Here is a 10,094-nt window from a genome sequence, read left to right as displayed (position 1 = left end):
TTTTTATAAATAAAACCTCTCTAATATAACTGTAAAATTACTGCTTAAGTGTTACTATGTCTGTCATTAAAATTGACTTCATATCATGCATAGACTACTTGTGGTTGAGAGCATCGTAAATTTACTTTAGTGATGGTGATCAGTATTTCAGCAAAATTACAAATATAATACTTCTAATTGTAATGTGATTGTTTTGTAACAATTGTAACAATTCTAAATGTTCTAGTTTTAGTTTAAGTTTAAGAATTGCACTGCAGTGCTGTTTTTGCTTTACCATCCTGTCTGGGTTCCTTCATGGCATTATTACACAGCACCTGCAATTAAACAAATATTCCCCAAAACATTCTTTTTACAGTCAGTGCCTTTTAAACTTTGCTGTGAGACTTTCATGTTAGACAATGCTCTGCTTATGTGTTTAACTTTGACAGCATACATTAAGAGGCCAGGCCTCTCTGTGCTCTTTCGACAAGTCATTCAGCTTTGTAGGCAAACAGATATCTACTGATGGGCTGTTCAACGGCTGTTGTCATGTTTACACTCACCAAGTGATTCAGCCAACAGCGGAGCTTGGGAGTTTGTCCAGGCCGTGACCGTTAAGCTGTTAATCTCACGTGTCAGACACAAACAAAGTATATCTCATGAACTATAGGTAACACTGTTAAGATAAAGACTTGTTGGCTTGTCTAAACAGTTGAGTGTTGAGGAGTGAAATTGCTGGAAATTTTTTGAGAAATTGTGCCAAACACATCATCTATTTTTAACTATATCAGATGGTTCCAGATATCTTTCATACTTGCTTTTTCTCATCATGATAAATCTGCAAAAAGAAACATAAACAAAATGCCTGTGCAAGATGTTACACGTGAATTGCTTCCTGGAGACATTTTACAAGTGCAAGTGAACTGAGCTATGGTTTGTAACTTCTTTAGACAAAGGAGTATAAACCGATCTCAGTCAAAAAGGAGCTTAGGTTTGGTAGCTGCCAAAGAATGTATTTGTAATATAAATGTCCTGGTTTTGGAAGATTTGTTAAGCCTATACTGTAAACAAATCCTTTTAGAAAAATGTTGCTATTGTACAAAACAGTGCAACTCAGTAATCCAGCCTAATGTGAAACACATTTCTGTATCCATTTAAAGTTCTTCAAACAAACCAGTATTTTCTGACCCATACAATGTTTCCTGGCCTTGTAAATGAAAGACCAATACTCTCTGTGATAGTTTCCTTTTTTTTAATTTTATATATCTTAAAAGTTAAGAATTCAAATTCCATCAAAAGACCAAATCCAGCAATGTTTCAGTTCATCCACCAGCACTGAGTATTCCTCTAGCCTGCCTTCGACTGTATAAATAAAACAACTAAGTGCTATAGTTTTTAGCCAAAGAACAAGGGACTAATTAGAGTGGGGAATTAATCCGCATTTGGTGACAATTTTGGGCACAATGACAATTCATCTGGGATTAGGTAAGAATAAACCAATGTGTGTGTCTTCATGGTACTTAATGACACAAAAAGGTTAGACATATGTTTGATACAAGTTCAGTGCATGTTAGCAAGAGATGTTTTTGCAGTATATGTAATCATTGTCAAATTATAAGCATTTTTTCAGAGGGACAATTCTTTAGTCTTTTCTCTTATGAATAAATGTATTTTATTCATTCAATATTTCACAATATACACCTTTTCAGCTTGTTAGTATTCAACTTTTTCTATTTCTATTATCTTACTACCATTAAACTAGTAATAGTAGTAAGATACTATTAAATTAGTACCATGTCAAGCAATGAATCAGTCAGCTTTATAGCTATGTAACTTTCATATGTGCTGTATGTTTAATTTTTCTTTACAAATAAAGGCCAAGGCTATTCAACGTGGTTATTTTTTGGTGCAAAATCAACAAACTCTATATTACATTAGTAATGTGATTTGGGCACACTCTTAACCTTATGGATTATTCCTTACTGGAAGACAACAAGTGGCTAGAATCAATATCTCCAAGAGTTCTGATCCAAAAATCAATATTCTGATGTCAAAGTCTCTGTGGACACCACCAAAGTGGGCATCAAAAAAATGACCTCAATATGAATGTTAAAAAAAAAATTCACTTACTTATTGCCTACAACAAAACAGTTTGGTTTTGTACTCTTAGTGACATTGAGGCAGTAACTCACTGAATAACATATTCAAAATTAACAACAAAGTCATTGAACTGGAACTATCAACGATTATTTAGTAGCATCTCAAAGTAAAAGGCCAACAAAAAGCTCAGAAACACTCCCACACACACATTTTATCACCGTCATAGTTATTTACACGCAGGGCGTAGATTTAGAGCACTCATATTTCCAAGTGTCGATATTTGTGGCCACGTCCAACAGATTCCTTCATACCGAAGTCAGCGTCGGACCGGATTTTTATTCTTTCTTCATTTTGAATCAGCAATGCCTCTTCATGATGTGTTGCATCATCAGTCACAACGTTGATGTGTTGAATTGTTTCACTATTTAATTATTCTCTTTTTAACGCTGTGGTTCCATTACAGACTCTCTTGCCTGGTTTCAACTCACTGGCAGAACAAATCTGAAGCTATAAAAATCTGAGATATTGTATCATATCTTGTAAGATACCTATCAGCCATGTGAGTTTGTTTGCTGGCTCAAACCGAAAACAGCTGGCGAGTTGTGTTATTTTAATCTTTGCCAGACCAGAAGACATTTGTAAAGTTGATTTCATTCGCTGTGATGTGCATTAAGTTTTCTAAGAAACAGGCAAGTCAGCTTATATATACACACACACATATCTAAATATATATACATATATATACAGTAAATATGTAGTTTCTGAAATGACTACACGGGGGCTTAAGCAACCCCCTCCACGACAAAAACAGGGAAAACATAATATGATATATTGATTCATTTATCCACTTTAAGGAAAGTGAAAGAACATTCCATAGAAACTCCATGGTAGCTTGGGGAACTGATTTTGCAGTTTCTAGTATGCAACCTTAAGTGGTTTGCTCATCACTTAAAGTGATTTATGAATTAGCCCATAAGTAGATGCTATGTCCCAAAGTTTCTCCAACTGACCGACAGTTTTTCACATTTACACTTTCACTTTGTCCCATTATTGTGCATTATTGACTCCTTTGTTGGCAGGATACTATTGCATATTGGACTGATGCAGAGGTATGACAGGAAAAAGAAACGGGTCCACTGGGCAATGCTGTGCAGGTTTTTCAGAAAATGAACAGAAACACTGTGGTGTTTGTTGCTCTCAGAACATAAAGATGGATCACACAGTACTCACAATTCAGGAATACATCATGCATTACGTCTTTTTTCATCTTTTGTTCAGAGCTTTATGAAAATGGATTTGCATCTCCACATCCCACTGTGACATGCAAATTGTTCAATGAATGACCATGGCAGTTCATGTAAAACTCCCCACCAACTGAAAGATGTGAAAGGCTGCACAGAGAGGACTTTTGCGTGACTGAGATGTATGCATGACACAAGAAAAAGCTAGTCCAACCAAAACTGGACTTTTAGAATGCACATATTTCAGTTTCACAAAATAAAAACTTCTCATTGCTGGACTAACACAGTGAGCTATTTACTATGTTTGCGCTCCACTGGACTCAAACTGGCCTTGGCACTCTGTGCATGCTCCATGGTTTCCATCTGGTACACAGAAGAAGAAGAAGCCAGTAACAACAAAGAATAACCACAAAAGATAGCGTGCTTCTTTTGTAAAAATGGTAAAGTTTAAGTATATATTAATACAGCTGATTTCCCAATATGCCACTCTAAAACGCAATTCTAATTATTTTGTCAAATGGCTAAACATGACAAAAAATGTGACTGTATAAAAAAGCCATTAACCCATAACTATGAGTCAACTGGCAGTCAGTTGAAGGATGTTGAGACTGTTGCTCAGCTCTAATGAAATCCTGGTTTTATAACAGGAGTGTCATTTGATAAAATCACCGGTACAGTAGCCTAAAGACATACGTGCTGTGATTTCGACCATACAAACAGCCATGATGATCTTCCACATTGAAAGTTAGAAGTGACAAAACTACTTTTCCGTTTACTTACACAGCCTAGAGTCGCAAAGTCTGACATACTTTGCTCAATAAATGAAGTCCCCTCTCAGGCATTTATACCAGGACAAAGAAGAGAAGTACAATTAACTGCCCAAGCTGAGCAGCTCAACATAACCATACAGGAAATTGGAAACCCTCTGTGTTTGTGTTAGCGCAGCATCAAATAACAATACAAATATTTATCAAAGTTCAATTTTTGTTCAATGTTTCATTCTTTTTGTAGATTGTAAATCTCAATAGGAAGTGTGTTCTCAGTGCACTTCCCAGTTCAAAATAAAGATTTGATCCCCTCAGATTTATGGCACTCTTGGTCCTTTGACATCCCATCATCTCTGAACCTTCTTCTCTGTCATTCTCAGCTCCCATGCTGTTTTTAACAACCTACCTATCTTAGACACACCTCCTGGATTACAGCTGTGTGAAAAAGCCAGACACATATGGCGATGATATTTCCATTGTGAATCACTTGTGATCCAACAGTGCTTTCGAGCTAAATAACTGCTGCACAGACCACTGAAAAAGAAAGAAAAAAACAGAAGCTGCCACTCTTGAGCCTTTTTTCTTTGTGCTGAAATCAACAGGCCGGGTGGATAAAAAGAGAACTGTGTACTCACCAAACGGAGGTTCCATACTTGAACTGACTTGGGTGTTTACATTGACCATGTCGTCCTCTACTTCCTTTAGAGCATATGATATAAATCCACTTTTTTCTTCCTTACCATAAGGTGTAAAATGTAGGAGTTTTGCACCGCGCGCCGCACTGTGAGAAGGGTGTTGTTGGTGCAAGGTAAGGCCGGTGTTGCCGCTGTTATCTTATTGATTTTCCTAATCTGGGCAAATGTGGGTGGGGAGGTTAAACAGTAACCAGGCTCATATGGACACCAATCTATATAGCAGCTGTAACTATAGCAACATAATGATAGAAACTCAAATAGACATAGTTATGATGTGCTTTCCCCCTCCTTCAATAACAAAAAAATATTTTTCCAGATTTAGATTTAAAATAAGAGTGCTGAACAGGAGGTGGTTCAAAAGATTGAAGCAGGAAGGTGGGGAGGAACTTTGAAGACAGAGAGGAGTGGAAAATGTACTGAAGGTGGCAGTGAACAAACTCTGTATGATGGGTGACGTCATCAGTTTTGTTTTGACTGATGGGAAAAGTTTCATGCTTGGCTGTTACGTATTGAAGCCTAAATTGTCTGGATGTGAAGAGACCCTCTTAAATCTAATGGTTATTCCCACAGTATATGATATCATCATGCTACATTTCATAGGATGATTTCACATCTTGTATCTCAGGTTGAAAGCTACCATTTACCTCAGTTTAATGAGTTTATGCTAAGCTAAGTTAACTTCTCAGTGCAGGCAATAAAGTAGTGTTAATCTTCTCAACAAACATGTGCAAACATGCAGTTCAAGGACAAATTTCTTTCACAAACAAATCAGAACTTTCCTCATTTATGAGGAAAGATAAAGTGACTCCACTTCATCCATTCATGTAGATAAAGCAGTGCACAGTTTAAAAAGAACAATAAAATCAATAACTATGGTGGAATGCAACATGCTTTTAATTTAACCATGTGTCCACTACATCTATGGTTGCTGCACAGATAAACTTATTGTATGTATATCTATATATATATATATACAGTGGGGAAAAAAAGTATTTAGTCAGTCACCAATTGTGCAAGTTCTCCCACTTAAAAAGATGAGAGAGGCCTGTAATTGACATCATAGGTAGACCTCAACCATGAGAGACAAAATGAGAAAATAAATTCTGAAAATCACATTGTCTGATTTTTAAAGAATTTATTTGCAAATAAGGGTGGAAAATAAGTATTTGGTCACCTACAAACAAGCAAGATTTCTGGCTGTCACAGACCTGTAACTTCTTCCTTAAGAGGCTCCTCTGTCCTCCACTCATAACCTGTATCAATGGTACCTGTTTGAACTCGTTAACAGTATAAAAGACACCTGCCCACAACCTCAAACAGTTACACTCCAAGTTCCACTATGGTGAAGACCAAAGAGCTGTCGAAGGACACCAGAAGCAGAATTATAGACCTGCATCAGGCTGGGAAGACTGAATCTGCAATAGGCAAGCAGCTTGGTGTTGAGAAATCTACTGTGGGAGCGATAATCAGAAAGTGGAAGACCTACAAGACCACTGCTAATCTCCCTCGATCAGGGGCTCCACGCAAGATCTTAGCCCGTGGGGTCAGAATGATCACAAGAATGGTGAGCAAAAATCCCAGAACCACACGGGGGGACCTAGTGAATGACCTGCAGGAAGCTGGGATCAAAGTTACAAAGGCTACCGTCAGTAACACACTACGCCGCCAGGGACTCAGATCCTGCAGTGCCAGACGTGTCCCCCTGCTTAAGCCAGTACATATCCGGGCGCGTCTGAAGTTTGCTAGAGAGCATTTGGATGTTCCAGAGGAGTATTGGGAGAATGTCATATGGTCAGATTAAACCAAAGTAGAACTGTTTGGTATAAACACAACTCGTCGTGTTTGGAGGAGAGTGAATGCTGAGTTGCATCCAAAGAACACCATACCAACTGTGAAGCATGGGGGTGGCAACATCATGCTTTGGGGCTGTTTCTCTGCAAAGGGACCAGGACGACTGGTCCGTGTACATGGAATAATGAATGGGGCCATGTATTGTGAGATTTTGAGTGCAAACCTCCTTCCATCAGCAAGGGCATTGAAGATGAAACGTGGCTGGGTCTTTCAGCATGACAATGATCCCAAGCACACTGCCAGGGCAACAAAGGCGTGGCTTCGTAAGAAGCATTTCAAGGTCCTGGAGTGGCCTAGCCAGTCTCCAGATCTCAACCCCATCGAAAACCTTTGGAGGGAGTTGAAAGTCTGTGTTGCCCGCCGCCAGCCCCAGAACATCAATGCTTTAGAGGAGATCTGCTTGGAAGAATGGGCCAACATTCCAGCAATGGTGTGTGCCCACCTTGTGAAGACTTACAGAAACCGTTTGACCTCTGTCATTGCCAACAAAGGATGTAGTACAAAGTATTGAGATTAACTTTTGTAGGTGACCAAATACTTATTTTCCACCCTTATTTGCAAATAAATTCTTTAAAAATCAGAATTTTTTTTCTCATTATGTCTCTCATAGTTGAGGTCTACCTATGATGTCAATTACAGGCCTCTGTCATCTTTTTAAGTGGGAGAACTTGCACAATTGGTGACTGACTAAATACTTTTTTTCCCCACTGTATACATATACATATACATATGCATATACAGTACTGTAAAGAATTTCCCTGTAAAATACAGGCAGCAGGGACGCTAGTATTTTACTGTTATTTTACAGTGCAACTACTGGTATTTATTTTAACAGTATATTACCGGTTTTTGGATTACAGTATATGACCGTAGAATAATGGTAGGTGTTGTAGTTATTTTACAGTGCAACTACTGTTATTTATCAAACAGTATAATGCTGTTTTTTGGATTACAGTACATGACGGTAGGATAACTGTGTTTTAGTAATTTTACAGCGCATCTACCGTAATTTATTTAACAGTATAATAACGTATTTTGGATTTGGACAGCAATTCATTACAAATACTGTTTTATGCTGTTAAATTACAGTTATCTACTGGTATTGTTAAATGACTGATTTAACTGTTAATTTACATGTGAGGGATGAATATTCAACAGTATTTTACAATTATTGTCAAATACAGTCGGATACTGTTGTAAATCCACCGTAAATATACAGCAATTCGTTACAGTATATGTATGCGTTCCCTACTGTCCAAAAGTAGAATGAACTGAAACACTGAAATTCCTTGTCTTCCAAGGTTTAGTATAGTTTCAATTGTATTCAACCAAGTCTAGCCAAAACCAATGCACATACTTTGTCTTGTAAGTTACTTGAAAGGTGATTTTGTCTGATGAACCTGCAGTTGTAAAATCAGGATTTTATCAGAGCGGAGCGACATGTAGTCCTAATGGGCTATTTTTCAGTCGCAATTTCTTTTTTTTTTTTCTTGGTTTTTCTTTACAGTTTTGCACATATCACACATACATCACACACAAGGTGGACAGCACTTGTCCACAAGACAGGGGAAAACAACAACAAAAAAAAAAAAAAGGGAAAAAAGAAAATACATAAAAAGTTCCTACCTATTTCGCAGAGAGGTTTAATTAGTAAGTTTTACTGTGTCTATGTACTTATGTACTAATGACCATGTAGACCTGACATCCAGCTGCTTTAAGTGTTGTGTACTTATACTTTCTTCAATTGTTAAAAAGTCTATTATCTGATCCAGCCATTGTAAAAGAGTCGGTCCTGACTGAGATATCCAAGTAGTGAGTATACATTTTTTTGCAAAGTAACACAATATTGCAAAAACACAGTCGCAATTTCTGACATGTTTAGTCATCTGACAAAAGAAACTGGAAAAATGTGAACGAGAGCAACTTTATTGCAAATTGGGCTGCATTAATATACAGTTAACTGCTTTTACAAAAAGATGCAAAAAGATCTAACTTTATTGCATGTATGGCGTGTCCAGAGCCACTTTAGTGTATACATGCAGGAGTTATTTGGGCATGTAAGTTCAGCTTTGAAAAGTTCGATTTTGTTCATTTCGATCACACTGACATGTCTACATGCAGTTATTAAAGTCTGCTTTTGGTTTGAAAAACTCAATTATTTGTCATTTTCTCACATCATGTAAATATGCCATGTAAACGCAATCTGCAGTGCCAGTCAGTCAGGTCAGTCTTACCTAAAGGTCTACATTTCAAAGTGGTGGAAGAAGTACTCAGACACTTTACTGAAGCTAAACCGACACTGAACAAGTTTTCCTTCAGTTACACTTTTATGTTATTTCAATATTATAATGATGTAAATAGAATGAAGAAATGTCCCACTATAACATATAAAGGCTAAGCTTATCATTATTGCTAATTTATGTCACGTTGTAACTTTGATTATCAATTTTTCTGATTAAAAAATGTTTAAAAAAATGATGACTGAAGATAATCAAAAATATTTGCTCCATCCAACCCTCTAACTGAACAAAAGTAATTAAAGATATGGCAGCAAGTTCACTATTTAAAATGTTGTTCTGTTAAATGTCAAAATGCAAATACATTTTTATCTCATTATAGTTTCTTATAAGATGAAATAAAGTATTTTGGCTCAGCTTCTAATTAGATTTAATCTTCAACTGATTGTTTAATAATGTATAATGTCCATGCATTTCTTATGTCAATATCTTATTTAAAAAAGCACTTTCTTAGGCAGTTAGGTGAATTAAGTAGGGTAGTTTCCTCTGAAATATAGTGGAGTACCAGAAATTATAGCAAAGTACAAGTATTTCAGTTTACATAGTTAATTGTTTGATTTTATTTGAATAAAATTAATAGTATAACTCGTGAGTTATATCTGCCCATTTCTGATTCCCCCTCTTCCAAAAAAAAGTCACCATCTCAGGGATTATTTTTGAACATTTTATTCCAGGGGATTACGCAGCTCTAGTTTATTTGGGTTCACAGTTTTATGCTTCACTCTGCTTTAACAACCAACTGCCATAGCCATTAAATAAACAATTGCTGAACTCATTATTGCTCTTTATATACTTGTTTGTCTGAACATTTCTTTTAGGTAAGACTGGTTTCTACAGTATATGTCCTTATACATTTCCTGCTTGTGGAAGCAAATACTCTCAGGTTTTTAACCATAAAAGCTGCATTAGTGTCTTGTTTTATGACATAGAAAGCCTCCATCGGGTAAATTGTGAGATGTAATGAGGTGAAATGCAGGACAGAAAATTTCCGGCTGCAGCAGTGAACAAACACAACTTGTAAACATTAGATTACTTGTATGGGTGTTCAGAATCATCCATTATTTATATATAAATTAATGGTCAGTAAGACAAACAGAGAACCATGAATGAAACACATTGTTTACTGTAAGAATCACACAATATATATTCATACTGGCTAAACAA

Source organism: Odontesthes bonariensis, chromosome 10 (assembly GCF_027942865.1).
Source record: "Odontesthes bonariensis isolate fOdoBon6 chromosome 10, fOdoBon6.hap1, whole genome shotgun sequence".
Taxonomy (NCBI): Eukaryota; Metazoa; Chordata; class Actinopteri; order Atheriniformes; family Atherinopsidae; genus Odontesthes; species Odontesthes bonariensis.
This window is presented reverse-complemented; position numbering follows the sequence as displayed.